This window comes from Mus caroli, chromosome 2 (assembly GCF_900094665.2).
Source record: "Mus caroli chromosome 2, CAROLI_EIJ_v1.1, whole genome shotgun sequence".
NCBI lineage: Eukaryota > Metazoa > Chordata > Mammalia > Rodentia > Muridae > Mus > Mus caroli.
In genome coordinates, this window is record NC_034571.1 from 65,155,325 (window position 1) to 65,174,646 (window position 19,322).

The 19,322-nt window shown below is 46.0% G+C and overlaps 1 pseudogene; it reads right to left on the reverse strand.

The window, feature by feature from the left end:
• Positions 1-1,475: 1,475 nt before the first annotated feature.
• LOC110306148 overlaps positions 1,476-19,322 on the reverse strand; it is a 31,174-nt pseudogene continuing 13,327 nt past the window's right edge.

Below are 19,322 nucleotides of genomic sequence, written 5' to 3' on the forward strand. Positions count from 1 at the left end.
ACAGACACACACAGACACACAACACACACACACACACACACATATATATATATATATATATATATATATATATATATATACACACACACACACACACACACACACACACACACACACACCCTTTAGCTCTGGATGTTGTCCCTGCATCCCCTCCCTGTTTAAGGACCCGATCACCTAGAAACTCTGGAATCATCTCGCTGGCTCTAAATCCTTACCATAACCACCCCCTGCACAGTGGTATTGTCTAGAAGTCCCAGCTTCTAGGGATAATGTAGTTCCTTTGTGTTCATTAGTCTGCTGACCTGTTGACAGCATGCAGAGGGTCAGGGCACCATCTGACAGGAACTCCTCTGAGGAAAATGTAGTCAGCCAGCTACCTGATGTCCAGGGATGATGAGTCAGCAGGAATGGACTCTGTTACAATCAACTGTAGACACCCTGCTGAGATTATTTTTTTTAAGAGGAAGAGAGATTATTTCTAAGAATTAATGCCAGAAATCTGTGAAAGACTGGATGGTGAGATGAGGCATCGTTTTCCTAGTATCTGAGAAATGTGGGGTGCAGGCTGGTCTGCCTTTAGAGCCACAGTGGGAATAAAGTCCATAGTTAGGGGTCTTAGAGAGCAGAGTCCAATGGTTCTGTGGAAAAAGGCATTTTTCTTGCTTAGAACTTGCTTTATTAAATTAAGATTAGGGGTTTTTAAACCTTTTTAAAAAAGATTTATTTATTTAATGTATATGACTACACTATAGCTATACAGATGGTTGTGAGCCACCATGTGGTTGCTGAACTCAGGACCTTCGGAAGAGCAGTCAGTGCTCTTGACTGCTGAACCATCTCTCCAGCCCCCTTTTTTAAACCTTTAATGATAATTGCTTCAAAGCGGTTTGCTTTTGAGGATGTGTTTTTCCCACCATATATATATGGAACTCACTCTGTAGACCAGGCTGGCCTTGAACTCAGAAATCCACCTGTGTCTGCCTCCCAAGTGCTGGGATTAAAGGCGTGTGCCACTAGTCCCCACACCATTCCTAGTTAGCTACCTTTGATTCCTACTTGTAGATCAAAATGTAAGCTCTTGGCTACTTCCCCAGTGCCAAGTGCCATGCTAGCCTGCCTGCTGCCATGCTCCCTGGACCAATGATCATGGACTCCTACCTTCTGAAATTGTAAGCTCCAAATTTAGTGCATTCTTTTTTATAAGTTGCCTTGGTCATGGTGTTTTATCAAGGGTCCTTATTATTATAATTTTTCTGAGGTTCAAAAGGAGGAGTTTGATTGCTGAGGGACATAGTATGGGTGGTTTTTATCTTAATCAACAAATTAAGATACATAAGCTCTTTTCTACTGTGAATGTTCCCCCTGACAATACACCCAGGTGTTTTTTTTTCCTGCATTTTATAAAACTTGATAAAAATTAATGTTTCAAACTGTACAGTCACCAGAAGTACACAGTTATCAAAAATGCACATATGTCACTTGGCATCTCTAGCACCTTCAGCTTTCTGTGCCTGGTCTGTTTTGGCATCTCCATTTTCTGCAAGAACATTCGCATCCTTACTGGCATCGGCTTTCCCCGTCTCTCCCTTCTTTGCAGGGACCTTTTTAGGTTTGAGCTCTGGCTTTGGAAGAGCAGGTTTAGCAGACGACCTTGCAGATCTTCTCTGTGGCTCATCCTTCACCTTGGCTTCGTCCCCGTTAGCCCCTTCAGCCTTTCTTTTGGGCTAGAGTCTGGAGGCTGAGGGAGGAGACCCCAGGAGAGACATGTGCCTTCACTCTGAGGTGAGAAGCAAAGGGAACAGACGGCCCATGCCTTTGCCCTCTTACTTCCTGTCCCTTGAGTCCTGAGCCTGGCAGGACAGAGAAGTAGACAGCTTTAATAAACTGGAACATCTGTACTAGTAGAGTGTGAGCAGGCCTCCTGAGTCTAAGTCATCACCAGAGGGCCTGCTTACTAGAGAAGGATGCAGTAATTCCAGAGGCTGGGAGACAAAGCCACTTTGCCTTTGATCCCACTCCATTAAGATTGTTCAACAGGTTCATGATTAGTTTACAACCATGGCAGAATTAGCTCCGTCTTTGTTCCTGGGTGGTATTGGTCAGTCTGCCTAACTGCTGGAGGGATTTCCCCCCAACCTATGGAGAACAAAGGCACACAAAAAAGAGACAAAAAGCCCCATTACTTTGTTAGCAAATGAAGAGAAAAAGCCTTGATGAGGGTTCTTAGGTGGCCACCCTGGAAGGAAGAGCAATCGGAAATAGGTGGGGCCGCCTCACGCCTCTCTCTGTGTGAATAAAGGGATCTTTGGGACTGTAAACTCCAAAACTATGTTCTACTGTGAATGGTTGGGAGCCAAGTGGACCTTAGCCTATCAGGGGATCTGCCCAGCCTGCCTGGAGAAGAGGGCGGACCCTCTCTGCCTGGGGCTTTCTAAGCTAATTTAAAGGGGCCTAGAGTTCCCAGGGTGACCAGTAGAGGGAGCCCTAGAGAAAGGGGGCTCTACTGCTAAAGGTCTGGCTTTAGTTATGCTCCCAGGCAGATTTTGGCTGCGGCAAGATGCTGCATTTTATAGGATCATTTTCAGGAACTCGGAGGCAAAATTTGAGACCCCTGTCCCCCTTCTCCAACATTTAAAATCTCTTCTAATGTATAAACATCTTTGAACGATCTAAAAATGGCTGCGTCCTTTACCAGCTCGTTTTCGTTTTCATTCAGTAGGAACAATGGAACTAGCTTGCCACTCAGGCCAACCGGCCCAGCCACTTAAGCGCTGTGCTGTGCCTACAGGGAAATCACGCTTAATCGACAGTAGACATTTTCTTCTCCCACAGTTCCTCCTTCCAAGGTAAATTGAGAACGGAGAGAGCTGAAAGAGAGACAGAGAAGGGGGCATAGAATGAAGAAGAAAGGGGATCCCTGTCTAAGTTTCTTACTCGCCTGGTCTTACAGAAAATCGGCTGAAAGGAGGGGATGGAAAGGAGGTGCCCTGTGAGCTTCAATTGCAGCCCAGAGCCAATGAAACTGGTTTCAGGCTCTGAGGCAAAATTTCAGCCTCCTGCTTTACTGTAGGCACGGCAATCCCCTGGGAGGAACGATAGAAAGGTGCCTTGTTTCAGTGCTACTTTTAGGATTGGTGTGGGGGAGGTGGTGATGTTAGAGGGTGGAATAAACAGGGAAAGCAAAGTAAAAGAACCCTTCCTTTGTGTCTTAATAGAAAAGCTCCCCTCCCCTCACCCCTACTTCCATTCTCTTCCTTGAGTTCCAATGACGCCACCTAGTGGGCAAACAAGCCACCCACGGGCAGTCTGAACGGGCCTTCTTGTGATTGACAGGGCACATTTCATCTTCCACATGCAGGAGTAGAAACATGATTTAGTGCATCAAAGGCCACCTATCACATCCCAGAAGATGTGTCAACTGGTCAGGATTGAAGGAAGAAGCCCAGAAGTTCCAGGGAGCCTGAAAGGTGAGAGATAGCAAAGACTCAAGCCTGGGGCTAGAAACAGAAGGCAGGAGACCGTCCCAGGTTACAGCTGGAAGGTAGCATCTTAGTGGTGCTCAGCAGAGAAGCCTGACTTTTAGATGGCCATAGTTATTCAAGGTAGGCATATCAGCGTTGAAACTGACTCTAAGCTCTGTCTGCCCTGGGCCCAGACAGTACTGGATGCACGGTGTGTGTGTGTTCTGGACCCGCGGAAGACCTCAGAGGTCCATTAGAGTCTGAGTATACGTCCTGAAGTCTGAGGAAAGTTTATGATACAATTTTTAAAACGTACAAAAATACAGTTGCTATTTCCTTTGCAAAGAAAGCAATGGGCAGCGGTCAGATACTAGGTGATGCTGGAGCTACAAACAGGACCACACCACCAACCTCCCCCCAGACCTTTCTGAAAACTTCATTGTTCCTAGAACACATCGATAAAGGTGTCACTGGGAGTGGGGGTGGGGGGGACAGACACAATTGCAATCCTTTCAGTACCACAGGCAGCCAATCTACAGGCAGGCAGGGAGATACACATTTGCAGTGTGTTAGGAAATACCGCCGGCTGCATTCAGGATCCTAGTCTCCTCCCTTGCAATTCCCCCCTCACCTCCTATGACCTAGCAGGGCTAACAGGGAAAGGGGCTTCTTAAAGTCTTTAACTTGTAAACACACACATTTGCCTCTTTGCCAGGTAGACTAGGAAATACAATTCCATGCTGGGCAACTACCTTCTATGCCTGATGGAGTTACAAAGAAATATCTTTCTCTTGAGAATTTCAGCCAAGAAACACTCAAGGAATTTGTGATCAAGCCGTGACTCAAGGGACAGAGCCATTAGCATTGCGTTGAGGTGCAAGAATCTCCAGTTGGGGTACAGGAGTCAGCCATGCAAAAAGAAGTGGGCAAACATCTAAAACTGAGCAGCCCAGTGTTGCTTGGCTTGGAGTATCCCCAGAGATCCAGGCTGCCTCTGTTTTGTTACAACAGGCATAACCTCCATTCAGGGACAATCAGTTTACCTTAAAATAAAGAGTTGGGGCTGAAGATGGTTCCGTGGGTAAAATGTCTACTGTCGTGCCTAAGACCCCAAGCATCCACAGAAGCAGCTAGATGTGGCTAAGCATATCAGGAACCTTGCCATTGATGACAGTAAGAAAGATAGATTTCCTGGAGCTTGCTAGCCAGTCAGTCTGGCAAGGCATGACCTTGGGGGTTCAATGAGAGAACCTGTCTCGGAAAATAACATAGAAATCAGTAGAAGACACCCTGGTGTTGACCTCTGGCCTCCATGCACACACACACACACACACACACACACACACACACACACACACGGAGAAATCAGGACATAGTGACTGTCTTGTGTATGGAGGGGACTGGACTAGAAGGGTGCTCATTGACTATAGCCAAAGACATCCCCAGACAAACAGCAGCAAGGAAACAAAGCCTTAGACTTAAGGCTTCAAGGAACTGGATTCTGTCAACAGCTGGAACAAATAGGAAGGGAAGAGCCAAAGCCAAGAGCATCCAAATGGGAAGCCAGCCCAGATGTCATCTCAGGTGTGAGGATGAAACTGGGTAGTCAGGTCAAGCCCACCTGGACTTCAGAGGATGAAGGGGTGGGCTGTAAGTTGCTATGGTTACCAGAGTCTACTATGTAGCAATAGAAAGCTAAAACCAGCACTGAGCTGAACGTCAAAGAGGGTGTCCTGAAAGTCTCAGGGGGTAATCATTTTTATGAGGAAGTTTCAAGTCAATTCCTACAACTCTGGAATGATTTGTTCCCTTTTCCTCCAGCTGTTAAGATTTATCTCGCTGCCCATAGGGTAGCAGATGTCCTAAAGATATTGTGGGCAGTTTCTTCAACCTCCTGGTCACTTCTCTCCTGATATGGAAGGCTAGACCATGATCTACCCTCGGCTACCATCCTCCCCCTTTCCCTGTACTGACATAGGAACTGTAGTGGCTTTCCCTCAACTGGCTGTAGACCCTGACTTTGGTAGAACACATGGGTCCAAAGAGAGGACCAGCCCCTGCCTTGCATGGCTGCCCACGTTGATTCAGTTTCCCCAGCTCCTACCAGCCCTTTTGTTTAGCCCTATTTTACCCTCATCAGAGTGGATATGACCTGTTAGATGCTGACCAGTGGCAGTGACTCCTCTACAGTCATCCTCTTCTTTTGACCCTACTGACACTCTGCAGTTGTCATCTCCCCTGCTTAGGACAGTACAGGACTAAGCCACCTGTCTAGGCCTAAGCACACTTTTAGCTTAGCTAATGGTTAAGCCTCCCCACTGTCTATGAGTGGATCTTTTGGAATTCTTCTCAATCATTAGCTTAGAAAGAGAAGGGGATTTTTTTTTAATTTACCTGATCTTGATTTAACTTTGGTAAGTGGTATCTGTTGGGAAAATTATCCATTTCTTTTAGATTTTTCCAACTTTGTGGAGTACATGCTTTTGAAGTGTGACCTAACGGTTCTTGGTGTTTCCTGGGTGTCTGTGGTTGGGCTCCCTTTATCTTCCTGACTTTGTTTATTTGGATAAAGCTCTTTCTGCTCTTTTGGCTAGTTTGGATAAGGATTTGTCTATCTTGATGTTCTCAAAGAACCGACCCTTTGTTTCATTGATTGATTTTATTTTATTGATTTTAGTCCTCAGTTTGATTACTCCAGGATATCTCTGGGAAGGAGAAATAGAATAGATTTTTGGATGGACTAGGGGCAGATGGGGATGGGAAGAGGAGGGATTGATTAGGTGGGGGATAGGAGAGACAAAAGAGAGTATACTGGGAGAGATGACAAGAATTTCATCTTGTCATCTCTTGGGGGATGATGTGGAAACTTAGTGAAGTGGACTTTCCCTAGAATCTACGAGAGTGACCCTAGCAAAGTCTCCTAGTAATGGAGAACATGGACTGACCATCTTCTAAAACCAGGCAAGGCTCCTAGCAGAGTAACTGGATCATCAATGCAGCTATTAAACCTTCCACTTACAATTTGTCTTGCCTGCAAGTGGTATAGAAATTATGGGACTGGCTGCCAGGAGAGGGAGCCATGCCTGATACTACCTGGATAGCCAGGAACCAGAGGCAGGATGACCCAGAGACCCAAGATAGAACCAGACATGACTGGTTCTTTAAAAAAAAAAAAAGCAATGAAATGATTCTTAATGATATTCTGCTATGCTTGTAGCTCAGTGTCTACCCCAGTTAGCATCATCCAGTAACCAATGGGAAGAGAGACAGAGACCTGTGGCCAAACACTAAGTGAAGGCAGAGGAACCCCACAGAATAGGGGGAAGAAGGATGTAGGGAGCCAGAGGGGTCTGGGACACCCTGAGAACACAGGCCACTGACCTGAGTAAACACAGCTCATAGGGGTTCAGAGATTGAAGCAACAAATAAGGATTCTATATAGGTCTGAGCTAAGTCCTCTGCATATTCCTTATGGTTGTGTAGGTTGATGTACAATGGGAGTATGGGGGGAGGGGTGCCTCTGAATCTTTTCCCTACACTCGGGACCCCCTTCCTCCTCCTGGGTTGCCTCATCTGGACATGATATGAGGGCTTGTGCCCAGTCTTATTGTATCTTGTTAGGCCATGTCTAGTAAATATCCCTAGGAGATTTAATGTTTGTTTGTTTGTTTGTTTGTTTGTTTGTTTGTTTCAGAAGGGAAACAGAGAGAGAATTGATCTGGGGGGGGAGAGAGGTAGAGGGAGGGGAAACTGATGTTGGGATGTAATATATGAGAGAAGAATAAAAGTTAAAAAGAGGAGGAAGAGGAGGAGGAGGAGGCGGAGGAGGAAGAGGAGGAGGATTCTCTTTGCTCCCTGTAGATAGTGCAGTAATGGTTAAGCATCCCCAGTATCTATGAGTGGATCTTTCAATAATCACTTGTTGAAATGGATGAGGATGGTGGCTTGAATGATGGGCAAACCACAGGAGCCAGGCACCCACAGCTTAACTTCCTAAGGAAAGCTCTAGTCCAATGGCTGGTGGCTTCTCCTTGCGATACAAAGCAACCAATGCGTCTTTGTGCCCAATCACCAACTCCTGGGTACCACAAGTCCTCTCAGCCAACATCCCGACTTCAATGGTGTTTTAAAAAGGAGAGAAATCTGGGTGTGGTGGCACACACCTTTAACTGCAGCACTTGGGAGGCAGAAGCAGACAGATCTCTGTGAGTTTGAGGCTAGCCTGCTATGCATGTGAGTTCCAAGCTAGCCAAGACTACAAAGTGAGACCCTGTCTTAAAAGAACACAGCAAGACTGTCAATACAAATACATTCACCATTCACTCATCCATCCATCCACTCATCCATCCATCCACTCATCCATCCATCCACCCATCCATCCATCCATCCATCCATCCATCCATCCATCCATCTGTTCCCTAATGAGATGTGATGCTAATGGAACTGAAACCAACAAGACACACTGAAGTATATTAGATCTACTAACATAGAAGGAGAAAGCTTAAGGAAGCTCAAGCAGAAAGAAAACTAAGATAGCGAGGGCACAGTGACTAAACTTGACCATTGTGTCTTGGCTGACAACAGCACTCAGAGAACCGTCTGGCCAATTCCTCAGAGTGCACTGTCCAGCACAGAATGACACTACCTTCATTGTCCTTCACCCTGTGGGAACCATGTGTGGGCCTGGGAGCCACCTGGAGAGGAAGGAATGGCCAGGCATTTGAACCGGTTTGACAGCCAGCCCCGTTGGAGGGTGCTTGCATAAGCCACCACGTGGGAGTGTTCAAAGAGACTACGGATGTTTTATTTGGAAGTGTCTTGAGGAAGGGACAAAGACAATGGCTGCCTTTTAACGGTGTTGGTGGTTTCAGGGAGCAGAAGGGAAGCCATGAAAACAAGTTACAGGAAGGAAGTTAGAAACTACATACAAGAAAAAACTTGATAGTTATCGCTAACTACTCACTGAGAGTCCCGTGTTTGACACATGAGCACATCCATCATTGTATAACTGAGGAGCCTCCAAGTGTATTTTGCCCACTTTAGCCAAGCCCAGAAAGGGAATTCCCTGGAGGATATTCCTTGCTGCTGGATGAAGCACTGGTGGGTGAACGTTTTTTTGTTGGTTGTTTGGTTGGTTGGGTTTTTTTTTTTGGTGGCAGGGGTTGGGGGGGTCCTCACTTCTGCTGGGACTAACTCTAAGAGTTCCTCACGGGGGGGGGGGGGGCTCCAGTTACCCGTTAATAGCCATGTGTGTTATCCGCATCCTCATCTTCTGACCTCACTTCCTCATCCCACATTTCTCCTGATGCTGAAATCACCTCTCCTATAAGCTACTGTGGACAAACCTAGTCTGGACTTTGCTACTGGGCAATCTTAAATTTGGACAATGACCAAACATCTGCACATTAAAACTGAAACCTAAGAGTTTTCTTATGTTAATGGGAGTGGGGAGCATGTAGATTCTTATATAGTTAGTCTGTCACCCTCAGTACCCCTCTGACCTAGAAAACCCACACTTCAGTAAGCTCTCTCATTCTTTTGGATGCCAGCATTGCATTGCTTTTCTTGTCTCTGATGAAAACACCCAAGGGAACTCCAAAGGAAGAGTTCTTATTCTGCTCACTATTTCAAAGGGTCCAGCCCATCATGATGAGGAAGACAAAGCAGTTCTTGTCACAGGAAGCAGAGACTAGGGGACATAAGAAGAAATTGAGATAAGGTATAGCATCCCCTCAGGACACCCTCTCACCAATGACTTGCTTCCTCAGCTGAGACACATAATCCTAATTTCCATTTCCTCCTGAAAACACCATATTATGAACTTATCACGAGGTTAATCAATTCACTATGTCAGAGCCCTCAGGATGTAACATAACCACTTACCAGAAGCTGCCATCCAAGCCCTCATGGAACCATAGGGAACATTTCATAACAAACCACAAGAAGTTATTTAAAACAAAAAAAAATCGCATTTTTGAATTTCAGTTTCACTATATACCCCTTCACCCCATAGCATCTCAAAACAGATGGAATCCATTCCAATGAGAAAAGAGTCTAAAAGTAATGTTTATTTAAATCATTAGCATCCAATGTAGGGTTTGCTTCTCTGGGCATATCATTGTGGTGGTTTGAATAACAAGGGCCCCCATAGGCTCAGATATTTGAATGCTTAGTCATCAGGGGATGGCACTACTTGAGAAGGATCAAGAGGTGTGGCCTTGTTGGAGTAAGAGTGTCACTGGGTGTGGGCTTTGAGGTTTCAACAGCCCAAGCCAGACCCAGTGTCTCTTTCTTCCTGCTGTTCCCCTTGGTCTAGATGTAGAACTCTCAGCTACTTCTCCAGCACCATGCCTGCCTGGATGCTACCATAGTCCCTACCTCGATGATAATGAGCTAAACCTTTGAAACTGAAAGCAAGCCACCTCTGCATCAGCTCCTGGCTCTGTTTGAGTTCCTGTCCTTGTGTCCTTCAATGATGGACTACAATGTGGAGGTGTAAGCCAAATAAACCCTTTCCTCCCCAACTTGCTTTTTGGTCCTGGTGTTTCATCACAGCAATAGAAACCCTAACTAAGACAACCATACACAACTGTGCACGTTTCTTGTAAATAGATTGTGTGTGTGCGTGCCACAATTCATAGTTATTCATGCTCTACCAATTACATTGAAATTATGACTGGAGTACAGAGAATCATTACTCTGTAATTTGCAGTTCTCTGGATTGGGAGACTTCCCGTGCTTTGAGAACTATCCAGTTGTTTGCAGAGAGTACAGTAATGGCTGCGATTACCAAGCGCCTTTTTATGCCCTGAAGATTACTTGATAATTACACTTGATGGTATCATTAAAAGAAAAAGTAACCAACAGACAAATAGACAGAAAACCAAGTATATAACAGTCAGATAATGTGGGCCGGTATTGTTAGCTGTGAAAATTAACACAATCTTCCATTGATTTTTATTTCTCTAATGGGAACGCCTGCCTATACAAGTACACTTAATTAGATGGGTTGCCTCGGCTCACGATGCTATTAGAACAACTAGTGAAATTAAAGGGACGATTTCTGAGATTCCGTTTATTCTGTAAAAAAAACACAGTGGTCTACGTGGATGACCCTAAGTCCGTGCCCAGCAGCTACCTCGGAACAAACCCAGCCCCGTCTTCTCATCAAAGCCACCTGGATCTACTCCCATTCCCCCTCAGCAACCTGACCCTGGGTCAGAATTTATTGCTATAGCCTGCTTACAAGGAAATCTTTATATTCTGTAGATGAAGCCCACTAAACGGTTTCTTACATTTAGCAACAGGAAGTGGGGAGTAGGGTGTGGAACACTGACTTCCGGGCATGTCTTGGCTGCTGCACTCTGAACGCAGACCAGGCATGGTTACCTGACCGGGCCCATTAACACCATATCTTGGAAGAGCAGGAGCTCATCGGTCCCCACCTTTCCTGAGGATTCATATGCAGTTAACAGTTGACTCGGGCCAGGCAGTGGTGGCGCACGCCTTTAGTCCCAGCACTTGGGAGGCAGAGGCAGGTGGATTTCTGAGTTCGAGGGCAGCCTGGTCTATAAAGTGAGTTTCAGAGAAGGAAGGAGGAGGAGGAGGATCAGGAAGAGAAAATGGGATTAGTGAATGAGTAAGAGGGAAGGGAATGAGAGAGAAAAGGGTAATATGACATACTATACTATATACATGTACAAAATAGTCACAATTCTATTATATAGAATTAGCATATACTCATGCAAATTTATTATAAATTAAGGGCCAGGTAGATGGCTTAGCATTTGTCATCAAGACTAACAACCTTAGTTTGCTGCCTGGGACCCACATATCAGAAGGAAAGAACAAACTCCAGGAAGTTGATCTCTGACCTCCGTACATGCGCCATGGCATGTGCACGCGCGCATACATAACCTAATAGGCACAAATAGCTCTAGTAACTTCACATTTTCGTAACATTTAAAACCTCGAAGGTAATATTGTCCCTCTGTTGCTTTTCCTTTTCAAGCTCAACTTTCTCCAGACATTTTTGTGTAGAGAAGATGCGTATTTCCTTGTTCAAAAACAGCCACTTGGAGACCACTCTCGTGCTGGGGACCACTCCTTCTCCCTGCTTCTTCCCCACCCCCACCCCCCACCCAACCACCCCCGCCCCGCCTTTAGACTGAGCACAGAAGAGAAAAGCCTGCCTTTACTGTTGGATCTCCAGCCATCACATGATATCTGTCTCTCAAAATCACCCCACAGGGGCTTCGAGAAAACAACCCAGGAGGGCCAAGTGGCTTCGGAATCTGAAGCCCCAGTCATTCCCTTCCCACGTTACTGCCCTGCATCTCTGTGTGTGTGAAATCAAATTAGCCACTCGCTGTCCTGACTCCTCTGCCAGAAAACCACGAGCCCCCTCTAAATGCACAAGTCACAGGTCAGGATATGGTTCTCCATGCTCTCTTTTTCCCATAGCAGCTACTCCAAAATAAAAGCTCCTACCTTTCTCTGGCAGGTTGCCCTGAGTAACCAGTGTACTGTGCTCGTTGAGATCTCTGTCTCCGGCTGGCTGCTCATTTCTAATTTGTGAGGCTCCTATTTCTAATTTGAATAGAACGAAGACTCGCTGCCTCACCTAAACAGCCCTCATATTTTTATTCCACTGATTAACTCCAACTGTTTTATGACTAAGCCATTTTATTTAACAGTCTCCAAAAATCACCCCAATAAAATGCATCATGAGTCCTTTCTTGGGGCTATTTTAACAAGCAAGACCTACTTCCCTTTCAAAATCCCCATGAGCAAAATCTCATTTCACTTCAACTGATGGAAAGACCACCTGTAGAAACTCCCTACCTGTGAGGGGTGGAAAACAAAATCTTAACACCAATAGGAGGAAGGTTAAAATAGGCTCTTATTCTGCTGAGCGCCCCACCCACCCACCTTCTCCACTCACTCCCACGGGGCAGGCTGTGGGTGGCCATGTTTACATCCTGCAACCCCACTGCCTTGGCCTCTGCAGATTGGACCAGAGGGGGACACCTAGCTAATGTCTCCCCAGTCCAGTTCTCGGTCTCAGGAATTTGGAAGTGAGACTAAGAACTTGGTCTTGTGTGTGGCAAGCTCAGAGGCAGAGAAGTCAGGGTGTCACATGCTACCACATGAACAAGGGAATCAGGAAAGCATCTGAAGTCAACTGAGACAGAGAGCCACAGCTAGAGGGCAAGTGTCTGTCCCTGTCCCCTCTTAACCTAGCTAGAGCTCAGCTTTATCAAGTCCCGTGATTTCCCAGAAGCGTGACAGCTGTGCCCTCAGTTCTATCCAAAAGGTTTCTTCTCAAGGCCTACCTTGTACTCCTCAAATATGTTTACCCACTCATTGACCCTCTTCCCTTCAAATGGTGAAAGGTGACAATCTTCTAAACCCCCTTGAATGTGACTCAAGTCACAACTAAAACAGGCTGGAATTGAGTGTGACTCCTAGTGCCATTTCATGAAAATGGGGCACATAGTCCTCTATCACTCCACCTTGCTCTCCTGCCCTTCCCTGATCTAGAGCAATCCAGACTTAGTAGCCTCATGGCACTTACACAGTCTGTGGAGATGCTCAGCTTGAAAGGCACTGAGGCCTCCCTGACAGCCAGCTCCTCTGGTCAAGCATCCAAGGAGCCCTCTTGGAAGGTGGCCTTCCTGCCAGCCACACCTTTAGATGACAGCAGGTCTGGTGTTGAGTTCAGGCACTATTCTAAGTTACTCCATATTGTAAAAATTTCCAGCTTGTGCATTGCCCTATAAGATGCCAGGTCTCAAAGCTGGGGCAAATAGCCTAGGTGCCTGTACTGGCTGGTTTTGTGTGTCAACTTGACACAAGCTGGAGTTATCACAGAGAAAGAAGCCTTAGTTGGGGGAATGCCTCCATGAGATCCAGCTGTAAGGCATTCTCTCAATTAGTGATCAAGGGTGGGAGGGCCCATTGTGGGTGGTGCCGTCCCTGGGCTGGTTGTCTTGGGTTCTCTAAGAAAGCAAGCTGAGCAAGCTAGGGGAAGCAAGCCAGTAAGGAACATCCCTCCATGGCCTCTGCATCAGCTCCTGCTTCCTGACCTGCTTGAGTTCCAGTCCTTGACTTCCTTTGGTGATGAACAGCAATGTGGAAATGTAAGCTGAATAAACCCTTTCCTCCCCAACTTGCTTCTTGGTCATGATGTTTGTCCAGGAATAGAAACCCTAAGTCAGTGCCTATTTAACATATCAAAGCAGACCACCAGGTTCTCCCTGCATCCTTCAGTCCCTACCTGTTACAAGGTCCTCCTATCTGGCATACAGCACTGTCTCCAGCCCAGAGGCTGGGTTGCCCTTCCCCCAGCTGCCCTTCCCTGTATATTCCAGTCATTTTGGCTACCTGACCCTTTTGTTCTATCCTTTATCTTCCTGGCCTCTTGATCTGGTTCTCCCCTCCTTGCTCTCTTCACATGGTCCATCCCAGGGTCATGTTCATTCTGGATGTTCCCACATGCCCCTGCCTCTAGCTATGTTCCCTTTTATCTACAATAAACCTCCTCCACCCTCTACCGTGCCTGTGGAATAGTCATATCCTCCCTTTTTTATTTTTATTTTTTATTCAGAAATACCATGACCAAAAGCATGGAGGGGAAGAGAGAGTTTGCTTGGCTTATGCTTCTACATCATGGTTCATCACTGAAGGCAATCAGGACAGAAACTCAAACAGGGCAGGAATCTAGAGGGAGGAACTGATGCAAAGGCCACAGAGGATGCTGCTTCCTGGCTTGCTCAGCCTGCCTTCTTATAGAACTCAGGACCACCAGCGAGGGATGGCACCACCCACGATGGGCTGGACACTCCTCCATCAATCACTAATTAAGAAAATGCCTTGGGGGCTGGGGAGATAGCTCAGCGGTTAAGAGCACTGACTGTTCTTCTGAAGGTCCTGAGTTCAAATCCCAGCAACCACATGGTGGCTCACAACCATCTGTAAGGAGATCTGGCGCCCTCTTCTGGAGTGTCTGAAGACAGCTACAGTGTACTTACATATAATAAATAAATTAATTAAAAAAAAAAAGAAACCTTAACTAAGAAAAAAAAGAAAGAAAGAAAGAAAGAAAGAAAGAAAGAAAGAAAATGCCTTACAGATGGATCTCATGGAAACATTTCCTCAAACCAGGTTTCCTTCTCTTAGATGACTCTAGCTTGTGTCAGTTGACGTAAAACTAGCCAGCACTGGTATACAAAAATTCCATCAGGAGAAACAGACTCGAGAACTGTCTGGCATGCCAGATCAAGGAAAGGGTGTAACTCCCTCACCTCAGAAAGCGATAGATACCTAACTCTGTGATGGCATGGCCCCCACACCAACCTATCATCTGATACATAGTGTGTGCAGCCAAGGACTGACAAACGGAGGACTCCTCAGCTGTCCCTGGGGCTTTGGCTTGGTTCTGTCCCCTGCTGCTAACATGGTGTGCTTGAACACCTGTCCATCTCTGTGTTCACTGCTATGGACCTGGACTTGAACCTGCAGTTTCCTGCTCTGACAACAGTTTGATCTTTTACCTCATAATGGGACTCTGTACCCCACCCCATCCCACACACCTCTCTCTCCCTTTCTCTTGTTTTTTTGAGTCAGGGTTTCTCTGTAGCCCTGACTGACCTGGAACTTACTCTATAGACTAGGATAGCCCCAAACTCACAGATCCACCTAACTCTTCCTCTATAGTACTGGGGTTAAAGGTGTGCGCCACCACATCTGGCTTCTACGGCTTCTCTTTTCAACACTGATTCTAGGAACTCCAACAGCAGCTTCCTCTTGACACAGGTCTAGTTAATTATCAATACAGGCTCTAAGACCAGTGCTTTAACTTGTCTTCATTCAGCAAACCATACACACACACACACACGAATGTGCCCTTGTGTGCACAAGTGCGTGTGTGTGTGTGTGTGTGTGTGTGTGTGTGCCTGTGTGTGTGTGTGTGTATGCTGTGTAATATGAGAGTTAAAAGTAATTAAAATTGGGGAAATGTTTGCATTCATGTTAGCTAGATACCAAGGTAGGAAGAATCATATGACCAATCACTGTCACTGACATTGCTAAACCTTGAGAATTAACTACTATTCAATCAATTCTGAGATGGTGGGAAGACACAAATGTGTTTGGCACAGCGCCAACATTCTGATTAAAACCTAATGAGGCTCCAAGCCTAAACCACTCAGCAAAGCTACTCCCAAACTCCTGACCCATGGAAACTTCCGGAATAATAAATGTTTATTGTTTTAAGCTTTGGGGTAACTTGTTACAAGGCCCCCTTTCAGCCACCACTGTTAGCCTCCATTCTCTGAGCTCACTGTGTTTATCTCCCCACAGCCTCACCCCAGGCTTCCCCCATTTGCTGCTGTTCCTTCAGCCCAGTAGCACCTCCTCATCTTTCAGGTCTCAGCTTTCATGCCAGTGCTTCAAGGAGAACAGGTACCCCTACACCAGCTCTCGGCCATGTCCTTCCGGCCACCCACCCACCATTTCCTCACGCTGTCCTGCTCTTGTTTGCCATTGATTTTACCACAGATTGTGATTAGTTATTTACGTGGTTGAGGGCTCTTATTAATATCTCTCCATTGTGCCACCAGGAACCTGCATCCTCGGTAATACTTGTAGAATCGTGTGCTTAAGTGGTTCCCATTATTTACAACTAATGGCTCGGCACAGAGGCCCAGAGTTGGCAAATCCAGATTTACTTTCCTCATTTGCAGTAAGCGCGATGCCTGTTCCAGGGTGTTTCTAGCTCTTTTAAGGATTCAGATAGATGTTCATTGAATAAAGAGAGCTTCTAAGCCCAGGTGGTCCAGATATCACAAGCTACTTAATTAAAGGACCATGAACAGGTCACATAGCTAGTGACTAAGAAGGCCAGCTCGCCCAGCCTACCAAGCCATCTCTTTCTGTCATCCATGGATTGACCTATTCCCAGCCTATTTATAGTGGTAAGATTTGCTCTAATCCCAGAATGTTAGAAAGCTCATTTGTCTGATATAGAGTTCTGGAGTCTCTTCTGCTGTGAGTGACAGAAGCAGCTGTTGCCTGGTCTCCTTGTCTATGAGTCCTTCCAACCCTGCCTAATCCAGCACACTCAGCAAGCCTTTTCCCCAAGACTACACACTCAGCCTTTATCTGGCATTGCCTCTGGCTCCCCCACTCCAGTCTATAGAGTACCTCAGGATAGCTACAGGCTTGGGGAAAACCCCCACACCATGCATAATGATCACCACAGACAAGATGACATTCCTCATTCCTTACAAGCACTAATTCTAGACAGGTAACAAGTAAGCTGAAAGTAGCCTTCCATGAGCACTGCCCAGGGTGATATGGCTATATAGATGGATGGCCACAGAGCCTTTCCCATCACACCTCAGGAACTGGGCGTCTGCTCCATTGTCTTATCCTCAGCCAGCTTCCTTGCTCACCTATACAAAGGCTTATCCTGTGTTCCATTTCTATAGACTCATACGGCAAAATAGTCACAGGCCCCAAGACTAACCTCTGTGCTCCCTCTCATTCCATAAGCAACTTCTAAGAGATTCAGATCATCTGTTTTGGTCAAGCTATGCCAATCACAAGCCTGTGGCCAGTTGTCTGAGGATAGGGACTTTGGGAAAATAATAGTTGGGAAATCCGTCAGAGGGTAGAGGGCTGGAAGGCAGCCTGAAGCACGGGCTTTACTATGGAAACCTCTGAGAGGTTGAATGTGCTTCCTTGGCAACCTCTGTACCTATTCCATCAAGTCCTAGCATTCAGTGAACTGCTCCAGAGAAAATCCTGCTAGTGGAGTGTACTCGCTTGCTGTCTGTGGCTGTGGTCAACAGCACGGCCAGAACAACTTGGGAAAGGCAGGGTTTATTTGGCTTAAACTTTCCCATCACCGTCTATCGTGGAGGGAAGTCAGTGGAGGAACCTCAAGGCAGGAACCTGAAGGCAGGAACTGAAGCAGAGACCGTGAAGGAATACTGCTTAAGGCTTGCTCCCTTCCTCGGCTTGCTTTCTCATACCAAGCAGAACCACCTGCCCAGGAGTCAGGAGTGGGCCTTCCCACATCGATAACTAATGAAGAAAATACCCTCTGATTTGTCTCTAGGCCAATGTGATAGAGGCATTCTCTCAACTAAAGTTCCCTTTTCCCAGATGACCCCAGCTTGTGTCAAGTTGATTAAAAACAAACAAACAAAAAACAGTACAGGGACAATATTACTCCAAAGCACAGCCATGTTAACAACCATAACCCCAGAAAAATGGCAAAGCCTTCCTGTGGTCTGTGTGTGGATTTTATAGTGAGTGCAGAAAACATCCACCATAGCTTTCTCCCCCATGGATATTTACAACCCCAAGACTGGTCAGCTGTAGAGTGTTCCTACCTAGATTAGCTAAGCCTGCTTCCTTGGTCTGACAATCTGTACGTAGTCACCCTGCCTCCTTGTGTATCTGAATATAACCACCTGGCTTCCCTGTTCAACTCTCTGTAATGAACACACGGAGCGTCTGAATGCTGAGGCTTCTCCATAAGAGAGCTCAGACCACCTGATCCCAGCTTCCTTCTGTCCCTGTGTCTGTGTGTCTGTCTTGTCTTCATTCCCTTGTCGCCCCAGTTGGCTCAGCCTCTGAGGTCCTGCGAGGAAAGATTCTTCGCACCCTCTCATTTTTACTTCTAAAAGAATAAGTATAAGGGCCTGGTGGCCATCTATACAGACTTGTCACCCTGGGCTGTGCTCATAGAACTAAGTGGGCAAAAGCGTGCTGCCAGGTCTAAGAGCCTGACTTCAACTCCAAGGACCCATGTTATAGAAGGAAAGAACTGAGTCCTTTCTGACATCTTCAAGTTGTCTTATGACCTATGTGCTGTGTCATATGTACCCAGCTCCACACATATAAGTAAGTAAATAAATAAAAAATAAATGTAATAAAAACTGGAGAATAATATAAGACCTCTAAGCAGTCTTCAGTTTTAAGAATGATAAAACAATAAGGCTTTGAGTTGTATGTCAGGGAATTAAATTACATGGAGTTCTTTATAAGAGTTAAACAGACAGAAAGGCAAATTTCCTCTCCATCTTTCAGCTTTTATTGGTAAAGTTGGAATTTATAAGAATAATAGGGACTGGACATGGTGGCACATGGCCTTAATCCTAGCACTCAGGAGGCAGAAATGGAGCTCTGTGAGTTCGAGGCCAACCTAGTCTACATAGGGAGCTCTAAGTTAACCAAAGCTGCATAGTGGGCTTTGTCTTAAAGAAGGAGAAGAAAAGGAAGGAAGAGGGAGGGGGTGCTCTCCTCTGGTCTCCATGGGCATGTGCACACATGCACACATGTACACACACACACACAAATAAATAATAAAAGTGCAGTAGTGAGAGGAGAAAGAGCAGCATTTGTCTTCTCAGGGGTAAATGATTCTGCTCTGATGGAATTCTGAGATAACCTTGATTGGAGTGACTTCAAGGCACAAGAATAGGAAGTGGGAAGGAACTGGTGTAAAAGTAACTTTTACTCAGCAGAAGTGATTATCATCTTGGAGACTTACTGTAAAAGTATCTTTTATACTCCTAGTGATAAGTATCATCTCAGAGGCTTACTGCTGAATAAGCTCACCCTTTCTAGCTCTTTTTGAGCTCTGGCTGGCTGGTCCAATCCAGCTGTTCTGGCACAAACTCCTCTCTAAGCTGACTGATTCAAACTGGCTTCTCTCAGCTACTGACTGAATTGCTGTGTTTGGAAAAACTGCCTCTGAATTCCATGAACTGAACTGCGCTGACTGCACTGACTGCAGTGACCACACTGACTGCACTGACTGCAGTGACCACACTGACTGCACTGACT